Genomic DNA, 8663 nt, shown 5'->3' with positions numbered 1-8663 from the left:
GGTCAGTCTAATGAATTAAGTGATATTAGGCAGCCAATGAAATGTAACCAAGAATAGGGGTATATCGAATCTCTTAATTTCAGTAAGTGAAACTATTAAGTTATTTGGAATATATAGTTCAGTGGCTGTAGTTAATAACCAGGCAGTAAACCACCCCAAACATGTGCAGAAAAAGGTAGATTAGCGTCTCATAAATATATTATTTATATCATTATATCTCAGAAACATTCCTTTTTTATACTTATTTCAAAATTAATTTCAAATGGCATTTCAGCACAGACATGTGACATGAAATTTGTTATACATATTAAGAAAGTAAAGTATTAAAGCATTCATTGGCATCTGAATTTATGCTTTTCTGAGGAATACTGATTTTTTTTTTTTTTTTTTGCTTTTGTACTGTTTTGGGTTTTTTTCCCCTTAAATGCCAGGAAGTTCAAAAGCAAAGGGCCTTCTAGCCACAGGAACGCCCCTGTATTATACCTAGCAGGTAATAAAACAGATATGGAAAGTTTAATTACTAAGAATTCACTTCTATGATAATTTGTACAATTTTGCTTTTAGTAGCATTCATTTTGTTTCTTATTGTTTAAGTATATTCACAACCTTAAAAATACATTAATAGTACTCTATATCTTTCTACCACCACCAGTTGCCTAGATTTATAATCAAGACAGAACAAAATGACAACTGTTTGAGGCACTCCTAGATGATGGATCCAATTTTGTGCTTATAAAGAGAAATGCAGTTTGTACAGTTTAGATTTTGTGAATAAGTACAGGTATCTAGTTATTGAAAAAAACTGAATGTTGTGTTATAGGCATTCGTGTAGCCACACATATAACAAAAGTGGTACCTGACACAAACTAAGAAGAAAAGATTCTAGTTTCTTTTTAAACTAAGTTTTATTTTCCAAATTAACAGTGTATTTTTTTAAATTTTGACAAGGAAATTATGACATTCCAAAGAGACATCTAGAATGAACTAATACATCTGGGAAGTTTCCAAAACATGATAGGAAGGCTCTTTTTTTTTTTTTTTTTCATTTTCCAAATTAGACTTTTTACATAAATTTCAAACCTTTCAATTTCATCCTTCTCTGATGGCAATTTTCATTTTCATGTGATTTTGGCAAATATTCCCATTTTTAGTTTGGGAGACATAAAAACAATGGGGTCAGGTGACCTCTTGGCCACTACTAACTCAGCTGGCTCCTCGTCCAGAAAGACTTGTTGGCTTTAGAAAGAAGCAGAGTGAATCTCCAAATACAAAGAGTTTTCTACCCAGAAAATTTATTCAATGTCATTTTCTTTAACTATAGCACCAGCTACCTTCCACTGTCCACCTATGTGTAGGGAACATACTTGGGCTTAATTATCTGAACATTCTTAGAGCCTTAAATATTAGAGCTACAATTATGTGTTTTGTCTGTACCTTTCAATTAAGTCAAATATAGTTAAAGAATAATGCAATGGCTAATTGTTTTGCATCTGAATGTATTAGTCTTCTAGTCTCACTTTATATATCACTGTGATTATTAACTAATATGTAGAAAAATGTCTTATGTGGAAAAACTACTATGATCAGTTATGTAAAATAGAGCTTTTCCACATAATGTCTAATGTGGAAAAACTCCATGAACACATATAAATTTGAAAATTATGTAAAATAGAATAAAATTTGGTATTTACAATGGGCTCAGAACAGTTCAAGTATGTGTGCCTTTAATCTGCAAGTCAGCTTTGATGGATGATCCTGTGTAGTCACCCTCCTAAGTGGTGATCAGGACATCTTGTTTTTCTCTCCACCGGATCAGGAAGTCTTTGCTTAGACAATGAGTCCTTTACTGACTGCCTTTCCCCTTTGTCACTCTGACACTAGTACCCAGAGGGCCTGTACAAGAGAAAGCCAGGAGGGAGAGGAGAGAATATGTTTATGAAATACTTAAAAAAAAACCTAACCTTTCTCCTCATTCTACCACCATAAATATAATTTACACCCTCCTCCTGAAATACGGATTGGCAAAACTATCAGAGTTGTGAAAAGATGTTAGAGGCAGGCCCTTCTTGATGAGCACTGTTTTTTTTTTTTCTCTCTCTTTTTTTTAAAATTATGAAAATATAACACATTTACAAGAGACTTGGAAAATACAGAATAAAGTTATATATAGTTCCACTATACATTACAATTATTTCAAGTTGATAAATTAAGATTTTTAGTTGATGTTTCAATATCAAACTCTCAAAAGTTAATAGACTGAATATACAGAAAAGTAGGAGGATATAGTAGATGTGAAAAGCACCATGAACAGTTCAACATACTTAAGATTTATACAATTTTCACACAACAGTAGGATACAAATTCTATTCAAGTTCCCATAGACTATAAACTCGGAGAAAGCAACGGCAACTCACTCCAGTATTCTTGCCTGGACAATCCCATGAATGGAGGAGCCTGGTAGGCTGCAGTCCATGGGATCGCTAAGAGTCTGACACGACTAAGCATCTTCATTTTCACTTTTCACTTTCATGCATTGGAGAAGGAAATGGCAACCCACTCCAGTGTTCTTGCCTGGAGAATCCCAGGGACAGGGGAGCCTGGTGGGCTGCCATCTATGGGGTCACACAGAGTCAGACACAACTGAAGCGACTTAGCAACAGCAGCAGCAGACTATAAACTAGGACACACTGGAACATATCCAGGGATATAAAACAAGTAACAAAAATTTCATGGTCTAAAGGTATTAAAATATACAGAGTCTGTTCTCTTATCACTGTGGAATTATGTTAGAAGTCAATATAAAAAGATTTGAAAACAACCCACATATTTTCAACTACAATTTACCAAGGGAAATCTTTGACTTAGCCATTGAAAGTCTCAATAAAGTTACAAGACTCAAAAAACACAGAGGGTGATTGCAGAGAAGAAAGCATTGAAATGAGAAATTAATATCAAAGTGGGAAATTAATATCAAAGGTACATTAAAAATGCCATGAACTTGGAAATTAAATATCAACTTTTAAATGATGGGTGTATCTAAGTAGCCATAACAAGGAAAAATTAGAAAATACAATAAAAATGAAAAGAGAATTTATCAGAATTTGTTAAATGCAGCTGAAGTTTTTAAATGCATCAGGTACCAAAGGCACCATGTATCTGCTGTATGATTAAATAGTGGACCAAAACAGACGAGAGTGTTATATGGAGAAAAGGTTCATGAACATACCTACTGGAATGTGCAATTTCTCTTGAATTAGTTGTTTGTTTTTTATGGAATTTAAACATTAGCCCAGCACTGTTACCAGCAGGATCCCATCTGAGAGCCTGAATTCCCACACTTCCAGCTCACACCTTTTTTAGGTTAATTGATCTGTGGTGGGTAATGCTGAATATTTTAATTATCTCATGGAGTAGAGCTGTGGCTCTCCATCTTGCTATCAGCATCTTTCTACTGGATTACGTTTCATCAAACAAGTATCTCCTATGCTCTGTGGAAGAAATAGGTATACCAGCTAGGTGAAATAAAAGAAGAAAATTACTTCATAAGTAGAATATTCCTGTATCTCTCACATGCTTTGGGCTCTTCTAACAGTTTATTATCTATATGAATAAATTTTGATAATATGATGTGTTCACCTTGGGCCCATTTTAAAATTTTGTTCCTAAGAAAATCACTAAAAAGTGCTCCATTGAATGAGATCAGCCATAAAATAAGTAAAAAGTCTGATTCCAAAGGCTGCACCCTCAAACTGACTTAATTGAAATGTACATATTCAGTTTTAGCATTTATCAACCTCCAAATTCGCAGTCAGGTTGATGGAAACAAATAGCCCCAGGTCATTCACCTTAAAACCTAAATAAAGAAACAATCGGCCAACCAGAGGTGTAGAATTGGTATAGAATTTAAAGGCTCAAGAGACAGTTTTCTATGACAGTTAACCTGGAGTATCCTCTAATGCACATTAATGAAGTCTCCTTTATGTACAGTTGGGAAGGTCCCCTGGAGGAGGAAATGGCAACCCACTCCAGTATTTTTCCCTAGAGAATCCCATGGACAGAGGAGCCTGGTGGGCTACAGTCCACGGGGTCGCAAAAAGTTGGACACAACTGAGCGACTAATACTTAACCTCCAAATTTCCTGGTTTTAAAAACCCATTTTGTTCTTTTTTGGATGGAATTCTTATTGTTTTAGCAGCATTAATTCTCATAAAATTTTTTCATCTTAATTTCCAAATTGTTTGGTCTTTCAAGATCACAAGGAAGACCCTTTGAAGAGTAATATCCATCATGTGAGCCTGCTTCCTGAGCAATGACTGAGGCCTGTGTTCAATATTAGGCTTCCCAGGTGGCTCAGTGGTAAAGAATCCGCCTGCCAAGCAGGAGACATGGGTTTCATCCCTGTGTTGGGAAGATGCACTGGAGGAGGAAATGGCAACCCACTCCAGTATTCTTGCCTGAGAAATCTCATGGACAGAGGGGTCCAGCAGGCTACAGTCCACAAGGTTGCAGAACAGTTAGACACGACTTAGTGACTAAACAAAAACATGTTTAGAATCACTACTTACTATTACTTTTTTTTTTAACAAAATGAATTATTTTCTGCTAAAAAATTTTTCCACATTTGTCTCTTTCTATCATGATCATATGCAAAAAGGGGAAATGGTAATAGAAAATCATATGCCTGTACACCTGGAAAAAATTAGAAAACTTTCACATTTTATCCTTTAGAAGGTTAGCTTCTTTTGGATTTTTCCTCAAGAAGAATAGGAAAATAACTTGATTTTCTATTTTTAACGTATTTACTTTATTGTTTTAAGCAGTGTCTGATTCTTTTTATGTGTCTGATTTTTATATGTTCCATTAGTCTCTGGAAATACTGCCTAACCCAGTTCCCTTAAATGGAACTTTAGAACATGCCTTTTGCATTTTTCTCATACCTCAGTGTAATATACTAGCATTTTTGGGGTAAATCTAGATAAGAGTAAGTCTTTAATAATTTTAGCACAATTGTCTTTGGCCCATGTACATCATTAGTGTTATTTTTCACCTCAAGAATAAAGTTTTCCTCTGCAAAACCTAGATCAAAGCAACTTGGGGAAAAGGCACTAAATCTGTGCTATGTTCATGGGGAGACAGGCATTTTCTTCCAAAAAGCATTACTTTGGGGGCATAGACAGCAGTTTCAGACTTTACTGAAGGATCAGATGGTAAAGAATCCACCTGCAGTGCAGGAGACCTGGGTTTGATCCCTGGGTCTGGAAGATGTCCAGAGAAGGAAATGAGTACCCACTCCAGTATTCTTGCCTGGAAAATCACATGGACAGAGGAGCCTGGCCAGTTACAGTCCTTGGGGTCACAAAGAGTCAGATACGACTGAGCAACCAACACCTCTAGCAGTTTTGGGAAAACAAAACTAAACCAAATCACGGTAATATGAGATCATCTGTAGGAAAACTTTCATCTCTCAGAGAATTGGACCAGGACTTAGGAAACAGGAAAGAATGTACGTTGTGTAGCTGCTGTTGTCAGTTGCTAAGTTGTGTGCGACCCCATGGACTGTAGTCCACCAGGCTTTTCTGTCCATGGGATTTACCAGGCAAGAATACTGGAGTGGGTTGCCTTGTCCTTCACCAGGGAATTCTTCCCAACTCAGGGATGGAACCTGCATCTCCTGCATTAGCAGGAGGATTCCTTCCCACTAAGCCACCAGGGAAGCCCCATCTTTTGTAATTACCACCACTTATTCTGCATCGTGGTTAGTGTTCAGTTTTTCTCTTCTAAATCTGGTTTTCATACATCAGTTGACTACTGAATTTTTGATTGTGAACTTCTACAAGTGTATGTCTTTTAGTAGACCTAATGTACATTATTCGTTATCCTTAGTCCGTATCTCGTTTACTAAAAATTTTACTTAGCTAATTGTTTAACTCAGCTTACTCCTCAAGATGTTGAATTTCTAAAAATCCCTGATAGTCTTTGACTATAGTAGTTAAGATTCCTACTGCAGTCTTCTAAAAATTTTCATTACTTTGTTATATGACCTCTAGACAAGAATTTGTAGACCCCATCTGATAGGAAAGCCTGAGTCAACAAATATCGGTCTACTTGCTTCTAACTACCACTGCGATTTTTTAAAGTCTTAGTTCCTTAAAATTTCTCTTGTCTTAAATTCTCATGTCAGAGAGATAGGTAAGCCAGCAGTTTCCTTAGATTTAGGAGGGAAAGCGCTTAGGCAGTAGGGGGATAATTATTGAGTATGAAGCCTAGATGTTCTTGACCCAAAACTAAGATCGGCATTATGAGTAGGCAAAAGAGGCAGGCCACCAACCTAATATCATTCTAACAGTACAAGGAAGGATCTTCTGTCCTCCTTAAAGCTTCTTCCACTCAAATCATTCATGCCTGAAACTCTATGAATCAGGGATTAATTCTTCGGAATTAATTTTTTAGCAGAAAATAATTCATTTTGTTAAAAAAAAAAGTAATAGTAAGTAGTGATTCTAAACATGTTTTTGTTTAGTCACTAAGTCGTGTCTAACTGTTCTGCAACCTTGTGGACGGTAGCCTGCTAGACCCCTCTGTCCATGAGATTTCTCAGGCAAGAATACTGGAGTGGGTTGCCATTTCCTCCTCCAGTGCATCTTCCCAACACAGGGATGAAACCCATGTCTCCTGCTTGGCAGGCGGATTCCTTACCACTGAGCCACCTGGGAAGCCTCATATTGAACACAGGCCTCAGTCATTGTTCAGGAAGCAGTGTTCTTGCCTGGAGAATCCCAGGGACGGCGGAGCCTGGTGGGCTGCCATCAATGGGGTCGCACAGAGTCAGACACAAGTGAAGCAACTTAGCAGCAGTAGCAGCAGCCACTTACCATTGAGGATATTGAAAGACTATTCCCTAACATGATGGAAATACCTCAGATACTGTTAATAATACAACTACAGAAATGATTTCAAAGCAGGTCAGAGAAAAATTGGGTGTGGTGAGGTTGAAAAGAAGAGCAGCCAGTAATAAGCTAGGCTAATTGACAGTAATGTGATCATGAGTGGGGTCAAGTTGAGAGTGATGTTGAGGACTTGAGAGTATCTTGAATGCTAAGCCTTAGACAAGGTTTCTCAGCTGGGTAAAGGCCAATTAAAAAACAAAAGTTCTTTTTCTAGCTAAAGTAAAACCAATACAATATTGTAAAGTAAAAAAAATAATAATAAATAAATGATAAAAAAATAAATAAAAGTAAAAATTTCATTTAAAAAAAAGAAATGTGTGTCACTTTTTGTGTCAGGTATTTTTCATTTTTTTAACACCCAAATGTTGCATTTAGCATAGAAGACTAGCCAATATTTAAAAAAGAGTTTTCCCCACAGCTACACACTGAAACTTCATTCACCTTCTCCTAGTTATTTCTTCCATCTGCCCATCAGACCTCCATCATGGCCCTTGTCTGGATCATTTGGTAGTGAGCCTTCCTTCATTGAAGAACAAACCACAACCCAATTAGGCTTCCAGTCTGTTCCACTTGCAACCAACTATATTTGCCTCTAAAAAAACAGACTCAAGAAAGGCACAGACTTTACAGTTTCCATTTCTACCTTGAGCTGCCTTTTAGTTTTTCACCCAACTATCCAGAGCCTAAAAATGGCTTTGTGATAAACCAGCCACTACATTAGACTGCATGCTTGAAATTCAGCAAAGATCTCCTCCATTTCAAGTCACACTCTACCCCACATGTGTCTGCCTGCTGAGCATTTAGTTCTCCTTCTCTAATGATATGAGGATCATTTATGCCTGCTACAAGTAAACCTGGAAGAAGCATGTTGGGCCGTTGGGGAGTGGGGGTGGGGTGGGTGAAGGGGTAGTGATAAAGTTGTCTGTTAACACATGCAATTCCTATCAAGTAGTGTTGGCCAAAGTGTCAGAATAGGGAGTAATGAGTAGCTTACCCTGTACCCTTAACAATGAAATCAGGCCTAACCACTCTCAGTCCTAGTGAAGAAGAGGTATCTTCAGGAGGCCTTAACTGCTGCCTTCTTTATCCGATGCAAAGGTATTTTTCTATCAGAAGTTAGGCAGAAAAAACAAAATGAAATTCATTTTTTATTGATACCTGATTATTTTTAGTGAATGTGGTAATTGTCAGACTGCTCCCATGAAGGACAAGTGGGTCTACCTTCCCAGAGGTATAGTAAAAATTGGTTAAAATGAAGGAGGGGTCTTGCAAAGTGTATCAGTTAGAAGGACCCACCGGTTCACCAGGTTGTCCTTTTTTTTATTCGTACCCCACTGTCAAGCATTTTGTTTTCTGAGTAAAATCTTGCTCAGCTATGTAGAGGGCTTCCCCGGTGGCTCAGACAGTGGTAAAGAATGTGCCTGCAGTGCGGGAGCCCTGGGTTCCATGCCTGGATTGGGAAGATTCCCCTGGAGAAGGGAACGGCTACCCACTCCAGTATTCTTGCCTGGAGAATTCCGTGGACAGCCATGCTACAGTCCATGGGGTTGCGAAGAGTTGGACATGACCGAGTGACTAACACACACAAGTGTGTAGATTCCATTTCTGAGAGTTAACTGTGGGGTTTTGAAACTAAATAGGAAAAAGGAGAGGAACACAGAAAAGCCCGGTGCCCTTGACGATTCCTGGTGCGTGTTAATAATGTTTTCGAGGGCT

At 37.6% G+C, this 8663-nt stretch overlaps 1 protein-coding gene across 1 annotated transcript in view; it reads left to right on the top strand.

The window, feature by feature from the left end:
- Positions 1 to 8663, top strand: part of ZFHX4 (zinc finger homeobox 4) — a 202587-nt gene that overhangs the window by 192339 nt on the left and 1585 nt on the right.

The sequence above is a fragment of the Bison bison genome, unplaced genomic scaffold, assembly GCF_000754665.1.
Source record: "Bison bison bison isolate TAMUID 2011002044 unplaced genomic scaffold, Bison_UMD1.0 scf7180017863818, whole genome shotgun sequence".
Lineage (NCBI taxonomy): Eukaryota > Metazoa > Chordata > Mammalia > Artiodactyla > Bovidae > Bison > Bison bison.
Note: the sequence above shows the minus strand (reverse complement) of the source record. Positions and strands in the feature narration are given on the sequence as shown.